Here is a 17,766-nt window from a genome sequence, read left to right as displayed (position 1 = left end):
AGATTCTGTTCGGCCGAAAATGCGCTGTCGGCTGTCAGAAGCATCATACTAACAAGCCTACAATCGGCCGAACGGTCGTCGGCCGAATATTTACGGCCGACAATCGGTACGTGTGTACGGGGCTTTAGTCTCAAACCAACTTATCACACAGGGCTATGAATTTCTTTCCACCTCCAGGTGGCAGCACTGGGCCACAACTCACCAGCACTGTCACATGAGAAAGAGGGAGTGAGTCACATTCTCACTGATACTCAGAAGTGCTGGGTATTTCACTTTGCTCTTGGTGAATGAATGGAGTGGTGGGAAAACATAGGAAAGGTAAGTATAAACTGTTGTGAAAAGGTGCCCCTTTACCTTTTTCCTGTATGGGCAAAGAGCAGAGTCACTTTAACACTTAAATGCCCTCCCCAAACTTAACATTAAAGCCTAGTACACACGCAACGATTATCGGCCGACCGATCGTCCGTCTTTTGTCCAGAGTGGTGTTTTGTTGGTTGGAATGTGCCTAGACTGCGCTTGAATTTTCTCGCCCGACAAAATTCTACTTCAGAAGTGATGTCATGTGTTGGGTTGCTTTCTTTGTGTTCTTTCTTCTCTGAGCATGCCCAGATTTGCTCATTCGATTTTTCCCTGTCGAAATCTGTACTGACTGCACGAAAATTGGCCGTGTTTTGACGGCGGACAAAAATTATATAGCCTGCACACCAGAATTTTTCGGCCCGAAAAGTCGGAGTCATACTAACATACTAGCATCATACTAACAAGCCGAAAATCGGCAGATCGGTCGTTGGACGAAAATTCCCTGCCGATTTTCGACGCGTGTGTACGTGGCTTAAGTCTATTACTTAACACAATCCCTTGCACAATCAAAATGCTCAACACCTGCAAAAGTGGCGTTTTTTAAGGTCTGTGTGTTACTTTTCTGTAATGAAGTATGTCCCATGTTGCAGGCAATTGGATCCAGGCAAAATTAATTGCCCTGTCCTCTTCCTCGAAAAAATATAAAAAATTGCAACCCCCACCAATTTATTCTCTATGGCCTCTGCTTTAAAAAATATATAATGTTTGGGGGTTCTAAGAAACTTTCTAGCAAAAAATACTGATTGTTACATGTAAACAAAAAGTCCCAGAAAAGTGGTTAAACATCCTGAACACAGAGAGATAGCTCTAGCACACCCTGCTGGAAAACACTCGCAGCAAATTGCTAAAATTATAAACTCATTTACAGAGCATTACCAGACTTGAAGCTAAACTAACTAAAGCAAAGCTCACTATAAAATCACAAAAATGCAAACACATTTTGGAAAATACTACATCATTACAATAATAATGATTCTGGAGTTGTCTGTTGACACCAAAGAGATACATTTGAATACATATGTTATAATATTTTAAATAAAAGGGAAAAAAAGATCATACATAATTGAGTTCACCAGCATAACTAAGCTCCTGTTAAAATGAAGCTATCGTTTTCTGATTGTGTGTCACCCTCTAGTGGACGGTTGGAGTGCTTACAACAAAATGTGCTTAAGAAATACAGCCAATTCAATTTAAATAAAGTGGGAGGGAAAGGCTAAATGAAAACTGTAATGAATAGGGGAGTTGTGTTTTATTTCTATTAAAGATATTTTAACTTTTTGTGCATGCTCTTTTTGGATTGCATCAGATGAATGGGTAAGAGGACCAAAGCACCCATTTACGATAAGGTGACCAGATTTTTAAAATTAAATCTGAGGACATATTTTTTTTTTTTTTATTGCCAAATGGTAAACTATTTTATAAGCATATTTTCCTCAAATTATATATGCAATGCAGTATGTGTTTATGGAATGATTGTATGATATATATGTTATTTTTCACATTTCGTCCATGAGATAAAAAAAAAGATACTTAGAATATTTTGAGATATGACTACCAAATGTTATGAAGATAGGATAGAGAAAAAAAACAGAGTGCAGAGTTCAGGAGTGTGTTACATAAAGAATGCAGGGCTAAGGAGCATGCTACATAAAGAATGCAGGGCTAAGGAACGCGCTACATAAAGAATGCTGGGCTCAGGAGTGCGTTACATAAAGAATGCAGGGTTTAGGAGTGCGCTACATAAAGAATGCAGGGCTAAGGAGCATGCTACATAAAGAATGCAGGGCTAAGGAACGCGCTACATAAAGAATGCTGGGCTCAGGAGTGTGCTACATAAAGAATGGAGGGTTTAGGAGTGCGCTACATAAAGAATGCAGGGCTAAGGAGCATGCTACATAAAGAATACAGGGCTAAGGAATGCGCTACATAAAGAATGCTGGGCTCAGGAGTGTGCTACATAAAGAATGGAGGGTTTAGGAGTGCGCTACATAAAGAATGCAGGGTCCAGGAGTGCGCTTTATAAAGAATGCAGGGCTCAAAAGTGCGCTACTTAAAGAATGCAGGGTCCAGGAGTGAGCTATATAAAGAATGCAGGGGTTAAGGAGTGCACTACATAAAGAATGCAGGGCTCAGGAGTGTGCTGCATAAAGAATGCAGGGCTCAGAAGTGCACTGCATATAGAATGCAGGGCTCAGGAGCGCCCAGCAATGCAGCCTGACCAGTTCACATTATCCAATGCAGCCTCACCAGTGCCCATCATCCAATGCAGCCTGACCAGTGCCCAGCAATGCAGCCTGACCAGTGCCCACCAATGCAGCCTCACCAGTGCCCAGAAATGCAGCCTCATCAGTGTTCAGCAATGAAGACTGACCAGTGCCCAACAATGCAGTCCCACCAGTGCATAGCGAAGCAGCCTGACCAGTGCCCATCAGTGCAGCCTGACCAGTGTCCATCAGTGCAGCCTGACCAGTGCCCAGCAATGCAACCTGACCAGTGCCTAGCAATGCAGCCTCAGCAGTGCCCTGCAATGCATCCTCACCAGTGCCTAGTGATGCAGGCCTGACCAGTGCCCAGCAATGCAGCCTCACAAGTGCCGATCTATGCAGCCTCGCCAGTGCAGGGGATCAGAGAGAAGAGGAGAGCCAGATGGATGATTACACGGGTTGGCATCACCCACTTTTGTCAGCTTTAATTTGAATCATCAGGCGCCTGCCGTCACACAAGCCCCGCCTCCTGGATCGGCTCAAAACTTTGATAGACAGCATACGTGTCGGTATTGGACAAGTGTGCTGTCTATCAAAGGAGCCAAACCAGGAGGAGGGATTTTGGGTGACAGTGGGCACCCAACAATTTTAATTGAAGCTGACACAGCGGGTGACTCTGGCCTGACTCCTCCCCCCCAATGTTTGGCATCTGGGGCAGACCTCCCCCCCCCCCCCCCGGTTGGTATGCCACTGGCTTCGGCACCTCCCTCTGCCTCAGCACCCACCCATGATCGGCCCTGCACCTAGCACTGTCCCTGCAATCCGTGGACAAATCCGGGGACAGACTGGCTCTGGGGTCTGGGGACTGTCCCCGGCAACCGGGGGCGTCTGGTCACCCTAATTTACAAGTTCACCAGGAACAAGAGTAGAAACTTCTGCCATTTTTTTTTTTTTTTTTTGCATCAACTATTGAATCCCTTGCCTGATGCTTAAAGGGTATATAGGCTGGTGTCAGCATAGCAGTGTGACTTCATGTTCTTAGATCTCACATACTAATTAAACAATATCAGCAGACCAAGGCAATCATCAGCTTTAAAAGTTTTTTTAAAACTTTAAAAGTTTTGTTCATCACTAAAAAAGAAAATTGCACTAATATTTCAAGGTGTATGTGGGAATACATTAAGACCTTATGCACACTTGAGTTCAAAAACACTTGTTTTATAGACACACAGAAGGTTTTTTTTTTTTTTAGCCTTTGTGTCCATACCAGTGTTGCTAACCTCCTACAGCTTTTTTTACTGACAAAACATGAGAAATTTACTGACGTAGCACATTTTTTACTGACAACCTGAAAAATGACAGAACTACTATTAAAAATTAAGACAATCAATATTTAAACAGTATAAACACAATATGGAAACACTGACAATACACATAGCAAGTAGTTTGCATGATTTACACTTACAAAAGTCAACACAGCATTAAAATTATCAGCACCTGATACTTATGAACAGTTGTAAAAGTCACAGATTTTTACAAACTATCAGTACATTTACTGACAGTTGGCAACCCTGGTTCATGCACACAAATGCATTTACAGGAGTTTAGAGACAGGAGCGTTTAGGGGCAGAAAAAAAAACGTACTGAAACTGATGTTTTCAGGAAGCGACACACCCATTGGTTCCTTATACCAGCCATGAACAGCCGGCTTCATTGCAAAGGGAAGCATAGAAACTTAGTGATAACATCATCCAGGTCCAGGAAGCCTCGATCCAGCCATCAGGAAAGGGACTCAGGTAGAGGATGGAGAGGAACACAGGCAAATATTCTCAAGACCCATAAGCAAAAAGCCTTGAATATTCTGCAAAAAGCCCGCTAAGACCTTTTGACTGTGCGCATGTCCAGACTCTCGCAGTAGGAGACAGGTTGGTGCAATTCACGGATGTCTGGACAGCAAACTGCATGAAATCTTGGGTGAAATCAACAGTCACCCACGGCCATTTCTGGAAATTCCTCAATGCTCCTCCTGCACTCTCCCATGCACCACAAATAGCAGGTAAATTGCTGCAAAACAGACAGATGCTTCAGACCCAAGCAGCTGTGAATCTGGTTCCATTTACAGGAAAAAATACAGGTTTCTGTCTACCCTGTTTATGGTTCACAAAAAGACGAGGGTTGGCATCCAGTTATAGGTCTTAGAAGGCTGAACCTCTTTATCTTCTTGGAAAAGTTCAAGACGGAGTCCGTTCACACAATTATTCAAACAGTACAGCCAGGTGACTGGATGTTTTCACTAGCTCTGCAGGACACCCACCTCCATATCTAATTTCTTCCAAAAATATCTAAGATTTTTGATCAGGCAAAGGCATCTACAGTTCAACAGCCTTCCTTTCGGCCAATGCACATTTTCAAGGACATTCACAAAAGTTCTCATTGCTGAGTTAGCCCCTCTCAGAGTGCAGGGTCTTCAGGTTCACCACTACCTGGACGACATCCTTCTTCTGGCCAGGAATCAAAAGCAATTGTTGGTTTACCAAGAGATCATCATTTATGCCCTGAAAAGATATGGCTGGATCATCAATTTCAAGAAGAGCCAACTAATTTCGTCCCAACAGCTAGTGTACCTGGGGGTGCCCTTCGACACTGCCAACACCTCGGTTTCGCTTCCACCAGCAAAAGTGTTGCTGGTGATAGCAGTGGCGGCTGGTGCTCCATGGGCCGGGGAGGGCGGCAGACGGACCACACCATACCCACCCGGACCACACCAGCCCGCACACCATACCCCCTCAGTCGCTGGCTCACTCACCCTGAACATGTGGAGGACAGGCAGCAGCGGCGGCGACTTCTCCTCAGTCTCCTGCGTCTCCTCCCTTCTCCTCCTGCTTGGCTAATGACATGGATTTTCCTTTTGGCCAATCGGCAAGGAGGAGGAGCCATGTGACAATAGCCTCCGGCTCTAATCACGTGCTTCAAAAAAAAAAAACCCATTGGAATCCATGCGTCCGGTGCCCTGCATGTAAATTAGGGGGCCGGATGCATGGATGGGGGAGCGACGCCCCTGCGCTCCCCAATGGATGGGCCGCCACTGGGTGATAGTCAGGAAGAGATTACTGTTATGACAGATGCTAGCGAGACAGGCTGAGCGGCGGGCTGTGAGAAACTGTCGGTTCAGAGCAAGTGTAGATTTCTAGACTGGGGGATGGTCTCGAATATGCTGGAAGCTCGGGCAGCCTTTTTGGTGCGCTTGTTCTTGCATCACAAGATCAGGGAAAGACCAGTCTCTCTGCAGTTGGACAACAAGGCAGCAGTTGCCTATATTCAAAGCCAAGGAGAAAATTGTAGGAGTACATAAGTGAAGGAGGGGGAGCCCATAATGTCTTGGGCAGAAGGTCACCTATAAGCCTTAAGGGCATTTTACCTCCCAGGGAAATTAAACACGCAGGCAAAGCGATTGTCACCCAGTTTCCCAGATCACAACAAGTAGATTTTACACGCCCAAGTCTTCTCTCAACTAGTCCACATATGGGGCCTACTCCAGATAGACCTCTTTGCTTCCCATAGAAATCACTAACTTCGGAGGTACATGGTACTGGTTTCCGCACCCTAAGCCAGAGGGGACAGATGCGCTGGTCTCACCCTGGAACTGCAGCCTAGCCTATGTATTTTCCCCAACATTTTTTATAATAGGATTCCTCTCAGGACCATTTAGGAAGAACATAGTGGTCATGGGCATCCTTCCATACTGGCCATGGAGGCCCTGGTTTCCCCTGGCCATCCACCTCAGCATGCAGCAGCCCATCACCCTCCCAGTGTTCCAAAGCCTCCTGGTGCAGGGCGACTTCGTACATCCAAACATATGTAGATTGGAACTGCGAGCATGGTTGTTGAAAGCTGGAGGCTGGAGAACCTAGGTTGCTTTTTCAGAGTAATCTCTGCTTCAATAAAGGCTAGAAAACCCCCTACCTAACAATGTCTATGTCAACATTTAGGACAAGTTTGCGAATTTTATGGCTTCGTGGGGTTTGGATCACACTGCACCTCCATTGACAGCTGTTCTGGATTTCCTTCAGACGGGTTTGAACATGGCCCTTAGGCCTAAGCTTGTTAAAGGTGTAAATGTCGACCATTTCAGCAATAAAAAAGATCAAATGGATCGAAAATCCTTTTGTCACACAAATCCTAAATTTATATGGTGTGTATGGGCGGTGGCGCTACTCAATATTAGGGTCTATCTTGACCACATGGATAAATATATACACTTGTACAATACTTTACCGATACGTTAAAAATAAATATATATATAAAGTGCTGGTGCCCAACCGTGAAAATGCCGTGAATTCACATGTATACAATAAACTTTATATATCAATTAAGGTGACATAAATCTGTAAAAATATAGTGACTTAGTGCAGTGAAAAAACAAGTGGATGGATGATAATTCTAAATGATATTGTATAAAGGAAATTAATATATAAAATTATATATAAATTTAAATATGATGTATAAATTAGTACTGTATAAAAAATGATAATAATGTGTTTTAGTGTTATCCAATATCCCAAATATAAAACAATAGGTTTATATAAAGTGCACTAGTGCTGTGTGCAGTCCAATTATTAAATAGTCCTTCTTTTTCTGCCTTCAAGGAAGTGTACTAGACCAGTGCTCAATGTAGAGGGAATGCCTCTATGCCGTTTGTTCAGTCACATTGAGTTGCACCTATGGAAGGTGCTACGTGCAAATTAAAACGTGCAGTCCAGTTAAAAGGGTTTTTTTAAAGTGCCTAAGGTGAAAGCAAGAGACGTGCCAATGCTGTGTTATACTTTTCCTTTGCTGTGCTAGATGCGGTGCTCTGTGCCCCAAATGAAAATGCACTCACCGTAATGCCCTCCCCATATAGGGGTAGTAAGCCTTGCACAGCAAGTTAGATGGTCCTGTGGTTCCCTCTGGGTCTGTATAGTCCTGGCAGGTATGAATGCGTGTCCCTCCAATGTCCCTGGGGGGGTCCCTCATGTATGCCCCAAACAGAGAAGGTAGACAGGCCATAGTGTAGTAGGTTTTCAACTTTTATTAAACATAAATAAGTATCCACTCATCAGTTTAGCGTTGTAGTATATGCCGGTAATGTGGTGTCCGAGCCGGATGTCCGGATACGGATGCGTTCCACAGTCTGTAACCACTTTAGCAGAAGTGACGGAGCGACGTAATGTCCAGCCCTGCACGTTTCGTCAGAGTTGACGTCATCAGGAGCTACGTCACTCTGTCTGAACTCCCGCTTATATATACAATGTAACTAGGCAACCCCATTGATCACCTGTGCTGCGGCCATATTATAGACAAGGTATATAGACGACATAATACTGATTTGGAGGGGTCAGGTGGTCAGGTCAGGAGGGTGTGCCTTTCCAAATCATGTCCAATCAACTGAATTTCATGTTGTCATTATGGGGTATTGCTTGTATAATTTTGAGGAAAATAATGAATTTCATCTATTTTGGAATAAGGCTGTAACATAATGGAAAAAGTTAAGAGCTGTGAACTTTCCAGAAATATCAGCACAGGACAAAGAGATGGAAGCAAAATGTTCTTGTTCAGGAAAATGGCAAAAATAATTTTAGGTAGAAAGGAGACCTTGGGTCTCAAGACTGCCTTGAGTCTGTGTAGCACCAGAAAGGGGACCTTACAAGACCAGGCCCCTAACTCATCGCGCAAAGAGGATGGCAACAAAAAAAAGTTTCCTTGTGAAGGAGAATAAATAGAGAAACCTCTCTGACAGGTTCAAAGGGTGGTTTTTGAAGAGATGGGAGAAGCAGGCTGAGTTCCCACGGAGTCACAGATGGACGTACAGTATCTCACAAAAGTGAGTACACCTCTCACATTTTTGTAAATATTTTATTATATCTTTTCATGACAGCACTGAAGAAATGACACTTTGATACAATGTAAAGTAGTGAGTGTACAGCTTGTATAACAATATAAATTTGCTGTCCCCTCAAAATAACTCCACACACAGCCATTAATGTCTTAACCACTGGCAACAAAAGTGAGTACACCCCTAAGTGAAAACGTTCAAATTGGGCCCAATTAGCCATTTTTCCTCCCCGGTGTCATGTGACTCGTTAGTGTTACAAGGCCTTAGGTGTGAATTGGGAGCAGGTGTGTTAAATTTGTTGTTATCGCTCTCACTCTCTCATACAGGTCACTGAAATTTCAACATGGCACCTCATGTCAAAGAACTCTTTGAGGATCTGAAAAAAAAAGAAGTGTTGCTCCAAATAAGGATGGCCTAGGTTATAAGAAGATTACCAAGACCCTGAAACTGAGCTGCAGCACGGTGGCCAAGACCATACAGTGGTTTAACAGAACAGGTTCCACTCAGAACAGGACTTGCCATGGTCGACCAAAGAAGTTGAGTGCGAGTGCTCAGTGTCCTATCCAGAGGTTGCATTTGGGAAATAGACGTATGAGTGCTGCCAGCATTGCTGCAGAGGTTGAAGGGGTGTGGGGTCAGCCTGTCAGTGCTCAGACCATACGCCGCACAGTGCATCAAATTGGTCTGCATGGCTGTCATCCCAGAAGGAAGCCTGTTCTAAAGATGATGCACAAGAAAGCCCGCAAACAGTTTGCTGAAGTCAAGCAGACTAAGGACATGGATTAATGGAACCATGTCCTGTGGTCTGATGAGACCAGGATAAACTTATTTGGTTCAGATGGTGTCAAGCATGTGTGGCGGCAACCAGGTGAGGCGTACAAACACAAGTGTGTGTTGGGGGAGCACAAGGTCTCTAACATCCACCAGCTCCACGATATCATCATGGAGGAGTGGAAGAGGACTTCGGTGGCAACCTGTGAAGCTCTGGTGAACTCCATGCCCAGGAGGGTTAGGGCAGTGCTGGAAAAAAATGGTGCCAACACAAAATATTGACACTTTGGGCCCAATTTGGACATTTTAACTTAGGGGTGTACTCACTTTTGTTCCCAGTGGTTTAGACATTAAAGAGGTTGTAAACTCGTTCAAAAAAAAATTTTTTTTTTTTACAACCTGCAAGAGAAAGACATAATGAGCTAGTATGCATCACATACTAGCTCATTATGAAATACTTACCTTAGAACGAGCCCCCGCCGTGCCGCTCTCTTACCTGTATGACGAGCGACATGTTCAGTCGCCCGTCTTCCGGGATCGCGGCATCCGGCCATCTGATTGGCCGGAGCCGCGGTGACGTCACTCCCGCGCACAAGCGCGGGAGCCGACGGTCACGGCACGGGGCTCTGAAGGAACGGCACGATCAGCCTTTCCTTCAGAGCGCATGCGCCAGTGACGTCACTGGCTGCATTAAAGGTAAATATCTCCTAAACCGTACATGTTTAGGAGATATTTACAGTACCTATAGGTAAGCCTTATCATAGGCTTACCTATAGGTACAACTTCCTGAGGAGGGTTTACTTCCTCTTTAATGGCTGTGTGTTGGGTTATTTAGAGGGAACAGCAAATTTACACTGTTATAAAAGCTGTAGACTCACTACTTTACATTGTAGCAAAGTGTAATTTCTTCAGCGTTGTCACATGAAAAGATATAATAAAATATTTACAAAAATGTGAGGGGTGTACTCACTTTTGTGAGATACTATACATCAGGGGTGGGGAACCTTTTTTCTGCCAAGGGCCATTTGGGTATTTATAAAACCATTCGGGGGCCGTACAAAATGATCACCTTAAAAATTAGCCTGTTATATTTGGTCAAACATTTAATTATCTCACCCCTAATGTGATGGCTGCAACTGCTTCTCTTTGGTGAAGTGTGTGATGTTAGCTGGTATTGATGATGTTGCTACTCGTAACAGGTTTTCCAGGTTTGCATCGGTCAGTCTGGAGCGCGGACGACTTTTTTGTGGTGGTAAGTTTTGAAAAGAACTGCTGGCAGGTACTGCTGGTGGGTATAGCTGGCTGGTACTGCTGGTGGGTACAGCTGGCTGGTACTGCTGTGGGTACTGCTGGCTCAGGCTGGTACTGCTGGCTTGTACTGTGCTGTGAGTACTGCTGGATTGTACTGCTGGCTCAGGCTGATACTGCTGTGGGTACTGCTGACTCAGGCTGGTACTGTGCTGTAGGTACTGCTGTGGGTACTGCTGGCTCAGGCTGGTACTGCTGGCTGGCTGGTACTGTGCTGTGGGTACTGCTGGCTGGTACTGCTGGCTCAGGCGGGTACTGCTGTGGGTACTGCTGGCTCAGGCTGGTACTGCTAGCATGTCCTGCTGGCTGGTATTGCTGTGGGTACTGCTGGCTGGTACTGTGCTGTAGGTTCTGCTGGCTGGTACTGTGCTGTAGGTACTGCTGGCTGGTACTGTTGTATGTACTACTGACTCTGGCTGGTACTGCTGGCTCTGGCTGGTACTGCTGGCTCTGCTGTGGGTACTGCTGGTTCTGGCTGGTACTGCTGTGTGTACTGCTGGTACTGCTGTGAGTACTGCTGGCTCTGGCTGGTACTGCTGGCTCTGGCTGGTACTGCTGTGTGTGCTGCTGGCGGGAAATGCTGGCTAGGAGAAGTGTAGCAGAGCCATGCTGGAGGAAGAGGTGATGTTTTCTGTATTGGTCACAGGGGGAGTGCATTTGATATTGCTCCGCCTGTGACTCACTCAGTCTGTCATAACGGAGCAGGAACTATACAGGAAGCATCGGCTCCATTCTGACAGATGACAGATGCCGCATACGGCCCCCGAACCATAGGTTCCCCAACCCTGCTATACATATAGAACTATGTGGGAAACACCCTGTATACAAGATTCACCAGTGAATGAAAGGCAAGCAATCTTTGGAAAAAAAATAGCGACAGCCAAAGTCTAACCTTGATCAAAGCCAACTGTGGAAACAGACCAGAATGGAAAAAGGCCAGGATGCGTCCCATGGAGTACCTTCTGGAATTAAAATTTCTTAACTTACACCTTACAAAGTATGATTTCTAGATGTGATGGTAGACTTTGAAGATGTGCTTTTGCTAACTTTGAGGAGAGTAGGGATAGGGAATCAGATACACTTCTATCTTTAGCACCTAGGCTTCAACAGCCATGTCATGCCAAAAGACAAGTTGTGAAAAAAATTGGCAAGCCGGTCCTTGGGACAGAAGATCTGGATGATCTGGGAGAGCCTAGGGAGAGTCTGCCAGGAGTCTGATGAGGTCCAAGTACCATATTTGTTTGGGCCAGTTCAGAACAATAAGTTTTACTGGAATGCCCCGTTTTCATTTTATTAAGCAAGCAAGGAAGCAGCTCCAGAGGAAGAAAGGTCTAAAATGGGTTGATCTGATCCTATGGAAAAAAAATCACTCAAAATTGGGAGGCAGGCTTCCTACAGCAACCAAGTCCCCTGCATCAAAATGGTGTCCAAGACTCCTCTTCAGCCACTTAAGCTGGCACCCCTTGTGAGAATCTGCCAAATTTTACAGAAAGAAGGATTTCCTTGACTCCAGGGCTGGATTAGTGGGTTGTCAGGCTGGGGATGAACTGGTCCTGGTAATCAGGCATATACAATTATTCATTGACTGTGCCCTTTCATCCTTTGCAGCCAGAATATTGAGTTTCAATGATCTGGAGAGCAATTGAGCATACAGAGGAGACAATTATTAAGTCCAAAACCCTTATGCAAAAGCCAACGGCTGGCTGGCCCTTAGATTACATAGTCCAAACCTAAAAGCCAAGATTCATATGTTTGTCTTGCAGAAGAAAATAACCGGGCTGAGTCATATCTAGTAGTAGGCTCTGAATCCAATAGAAACCTCTGCAAAGTCTGAACAGTTTAATGGATATTGGCAGACAAGGCCTGTACCAACTGTTCACAGGTATCTCACTATAGGGATGACCTGCAAACAAACCTGGGCAAATACTAGAGCTATCACCTTGGTGAAGACTTGATGTACAGTGGACAGACCAAATGGAAGGGCAAAAAACTGATAGTTTTGCATGCCCACCAGAAAATGCAGGTAGCATTGATGTACTGGAAAGATGGGAAGGTGCAAGTGGGCATCCTTGATATCCACAGAGGCTAGAACGTACACCAGATTGAGATAATCAATGACTGACCTTATATATTCCATGCTGAATTTTTGTGCTCGAATGAAGATGTTGAGTCTTTAAGTCAAGAAAAGTTTGAATGACCTATTTTGGTTTGGGGACAGTAAACAGGTTTCAGTAGAAACCTCTCTTGTTCAGTAACAACAGCAATGACGCTGCCAGAGAGGAGATGTGTGTGTGAAAGCAGACTGAAAAATCTAGTATTTATTGTGAGTATGGTGGAAGGCTTGACAGCATAAATTGGGGAAGAAGTAAAGTGTCATATTCTAGCTGGTAGCCTCTGAACACTACGTCCTTTAGATAAACTGGGTGCAAGGCTTGGACTTGCACATAGAGGACTAGGAAAAATGTAATAAACTCTTCCTAGCTTCAGAAGTAAAAGACTTTTCCATCTGAAGCTTAGCTTTTTCTTTTCCCGAGGCAAAAGGGTGAAGAACGTCTCTTCTCTTAACGTCCTTGATAAAGTTGTCCAGAGAGGCACCAAGTGGGAGCTTGCCATCAAAAGACATACACATTTGGCGTGTATTAGCTCATCAGCACAATAGGGCAGGAATCCAGGCAAAGGTTTCAATTTCTGAAGAACAGATGGATCAGTAAAGATCATGAATCTGTAGGCATTTCCTTGGCCCATACCCCCAGGGTCTGAAAGATGGACATACCTGCTGTAGGGTAGGATCTGCTACAGAAAATAAGGTTTTAGAAATGGCTTATGAAGTTTTATCCATGCGATCTTTAAACACTGGAATGTCCTCAACAGGAACAGTAAGATTCTTGTTAATACAGAATATTTGCCAGGTCCACAACTGGAGAAACCCACTTCTTAAAAAAAAAAACCTCAATAGGGTACTGATAAACAAAACACTTGGAAGGAGTACATAGCTTATCCAAATCAGGCCAGTTACTTCATTTGGAAGGTTTTGACAGGTTGGGGATTTTTGAGGAAGTCCAAACTGGTAACCTTACAAATTTAGGTACTTGTTGCTCTAGACAGGTATGAACCATGTAAATAAAAATCAAATGGTATCCTTAAGCACAGGAATAATGTCAGCAGACTAGCCCCGGGTTCACACCGTGGGACACCGCATGTAATTCGCACAGGAATTGCAGCACATTTCTTTGCAAATTACATGTGGTGTTTCTTGGGTGCGGTTTGGGACATGGATTTGTATGGCTCAAATTGCACCAAACTCATGCAGGACCTTTTTTTGTCTACACCAGAATCGGATCAGAAGGGTCTTCACACCCATGCGATCCAATTCTGCAAATCGCACTGCTTTTTGCAAACCAATTTTGGAATATTGTTAACTTAACATACACTCCGCAATCCATTCGCATTATGCAATTTTGATGCAGTGCAAAATCCGCAGCGATTTTACTGTGAATTTGCACCGCATCTAGTGTTAACCATGGCTATGGTTGGGTACAGATAGACTGAAAATTTAGCTGGGACCTGCTGAATATTGATCTGTGTGTGTGAGACCCTCCATGTTCATAGAAACATAGAAACATAGAATGTGTCAGCAGATAAGAACCATTTGGCCCATCTAGTCTGCCCAATATATCTGAATCCTATGAATAGTCCCTGGCCCTATCTTATATGAAGGATAGCCTTATGCCTATCCCATGCATGCTTAAACTCCTTCACTGTATTTGCAGCTACCACTTCTGCAGGAAGGTTATTCCATGCATCCACTACTCTCTCAGTAAAGTAATACTTCCTCATATTACTTTTAAACCTTTGCCCCTCTAATTTAAAACTGTGTCCTCTTGTGGTAGTTTTTCTTCTTTTAAATATGCTCTCCTCCTTTACCGAGTTGATTCCCTTTATGTATTTAAAAGTTTGTATCATATCCCCTCTGTCTCTTCTTTCTTCCAAGCTATACATGTTAAGGTCCTTTAACCTTTCCTGGTAAGTTTTTTCCTGCAATCCATGTACTAGTTTAGTAGCTCTTCTCTGAACTCTCTCTAGAGTATCTATATCCTTCTGGAGATATGGCCTCCAGTACTGCGCACAATACTCCAAGTGAGGTCTCACCAGTGTTCTGTACAGCGGCATAAGCACTTCTCTCTTTCTACTGCTTATACCTCTCCCTATACATCCAAGCATTCTGCTGGCATTTCGTGCTGCTCTATTACATTGTCTTCCCACCTTTAAGTCTTCTGAAATAATTACTCCTAAATCCCTTTCCTCAGATACTGAGGTCAGGACTGTGTCAAATATTCTATATTCTGCCCTTGGGTTTTTACGCCCCAGGTGCATTATCTTGCACTTATCCACATTAAATTTCAGTTGCCAGAGTTCTGACCATTCTTCTAGTTTTCCTAAATCCTTTTCCATTTGGCGTTTCCCTCCAGGAACATCAACCCTGTTACATATCTTTATGTCATCAGCAAAAAGACAAACCTTACCATCGAGGCCTTTTGCAATATCACTTATGAAGATATTAAACAAAATTGGTCCCAGTACAGATCCCTGAGGTACCCCACTGGTAACATGACCTTGTTCTGAATGTTCTCCATTGACTACAACCCTCTGTTGTCTGTCACTCAGCCACTGCCTAATCCACTCAACAATATGGGAGTCCATGCTCAATGACTGCAGTTTATTGATAAGTCTTCTATGTGGGACAGTGTCAAAAGCCTTACTAAAATCTAGATATGCAATGTCTACTGCACCTCCACCGTCTATTATTTTAGTCACCCAGTCAAAAAAATCTATAAGATTTGTTTGACATGATCTCCCTGAAGTAAACCCATGTTGTTTTTCATCTTGCAATCCATGGGATTCAAGATGTTCCACAATCCTATCCTTTAATAGGGTTTCCATTAATTTGCCTACTATTGATGTCAGACTCACTGGTCTATAGTTGCTCGATTCCTCCCTACTACCTTTCTTGTGAATGGGCACGACATTTGCCAATTTCCAATATTCCGGGACGACTCCTGTTACTAATGATTGGTTAAATAAATCTGTTAATGGTTTTGCCAGCTCACCACTAAGCTCTTTTAATAATTTTGGGTGTATCTCATCAGGACCCTGTGACTTATTTGTCTTCACTTTAGACAGCAATCTTAGAACGTCTTCCTCTGTAAAGACACATGCATCAAACGATTCATTAGTCATCCTTTCAAGTGGAGGTCCTTCTCCTTCTTTTTCTTCTGTAAAAACTGAACAGAAGTATTCATTAAGGCAGTCGGCTAGCCCTTTATTCTCTTCTATATACCTTCCGTCCTTTGTTTTTAATTTAGTTATTCCTTGTTTTAATTTCCTTTTTTCATTTATATATCTGAAGAATGTCTTATCCCCCTTTTTCATAGACTGAGCTAGTTTTTCTTCTGCCTGCGCTTTAGAAGTTCTTATAACTTGCTTGGCCTCTTTCTGCCTAATCTTGTAGATTTCCTTATCTTCATTGCTCTGGGTTTTTTTATAATTACAAAATGCTAGCTTTTTATTTTTAATGATTTGGGCCACTTCAGCTGAGTACCACAGTGGTCTCTTCCTTTTTTTGCTTTTACTGACAAGTCTAATGCAATTTTCTGTTGCCTTCAATAATGCACCTTTTAAGAAGTCCCATTTGTCCTGGACTCCATGTAATCCGTTCCAGTCTGATAAGGACTCATTTATGACTAATTTCATTTTTGAAAAGTCAGTTTTTCTAAAATCTAAAACTTTTGTTTTTGTGTGGTGTGACTCTTTCACAGTTCTTATATTAAACCACACTGACTGGTGATCACTAGATCCCAAGGTTTCGCCTACAATGACATCATATACCGAATCCCCATTTGTGAATACCAAATCCAAAATGGCCTCCCTCCGGGTTGGCTCCTCAACCACTTGTTGCAGAGACAACCCCAGTAGGGAATTTAGAATATCTGTACTCCTGATAGAACTTTCTATTTTGGTTTTCCAGTTTATATCTGGAAGATTGAAATCTCCCATAATGATAACTTCTCCTTTCATTGTCATTTTAACTATTTCTTCAACTAGTAGATCATCTAGTTCTTTAACTTGACCAGGTGGTCTATATATCACACCTACACGAGTTACTGCATGATTAGCAAACTGCAACGTAACCTATCTTCTGTTGAACAGCCACACTGTTGTCCAGGCTTTCTGTTAGACCCTAGGCCAGGGAAGCTGCACTTTGCTCCAAAATCGATAGGGAATTGGGGGGGGGGGGGGGCAGGAGGGCCCACAGGAGCGCTCCCTTTGTGCTTATAATCTGTCATACTGCCAAGTGCAAATGTGCAGACTCACGGGGTACTCGCAGACCAATTGCAGGAAAAATGAAGGATCTGGTAGTCTGTGACCTTTTCACTGTAAGGCAGCACGCAGATGATTGGTATATGGTGTTAAGGTCTTACCTTGCCCTACTGTTGGCAGCCATCTTGGACATGTGCAGACTGCTGCCTCTTATAAACTCTGATTGCATCGTCACTTGCCTGCTGCCTGGGTGTCGCACAGTGATGATGCTGCACACCTGACTATATCTATCACCTGATGAGTTTCAGCCCTTGCCCTTGCGTTTGTGCTCCAAGGTGCATCTCTGCTAGCAGTCTTCTGTTCTCCGTGTTCCTCCGTGTATGACCTGGCTTGGCTGACGACTCTCCTGGCTCTCGACCCTGTATCAGCAGATGACCCCGCATAGGCAGACTACCCGCTTCTGGACTTGACCCCCAGCTTTTTCCTGATCTCGCTTCCCCACTCTTGATGTTCGTTTATTGTTGTTTGCTTCAATAAACTGCCTTTTTTTACCTGTGTAGTCTTGTTTCCTGGAACCCTGACAGTACGCATGGGCCATGATGCAGGTATTCCTATGCTCCCCATGCTGGTTACCAGGCTCGATCAACAAGATCACCTTTTGCTGTGCATTGCTTGCATGCACAGCGCACTTTACTCTTGGTGCCGTTAGGCCAGTGGTTCCTCCTGTTGTTGCTCCTACTGCTGCCCATGTTGCCACTCCAACTCTTGCAGTTGCAGCTGGAGTCACTATTACCAAATAGATGACTGGTTCAGGCAGCGATATGGGGATAAACCGAGTCAGTGTTGTGGCTTCCTTAACCAAGTGGGCATTTGTTATGAGATGGTTCCTCAGGCATTTTCTTCTGATAGGTCCAAGGTGGGCTTCCTAATCTC

Source organism: Pelophylax lessonae, assembly GCF_965119305.1.
Source record: "Pelophylax lessonae genome assembly, chromosome: 3".
Taxonomy (NCBI): Eukaryota; Metazoa; Chordata; class Amphibia; order Anura; family Ranidae; genus Pelophylax; species Pelophylax lessonae.
The sequence above is the reverse complement of the archived record's forward strand: the minus strand, read 5'-3'. Positions refer to the sequence as shown.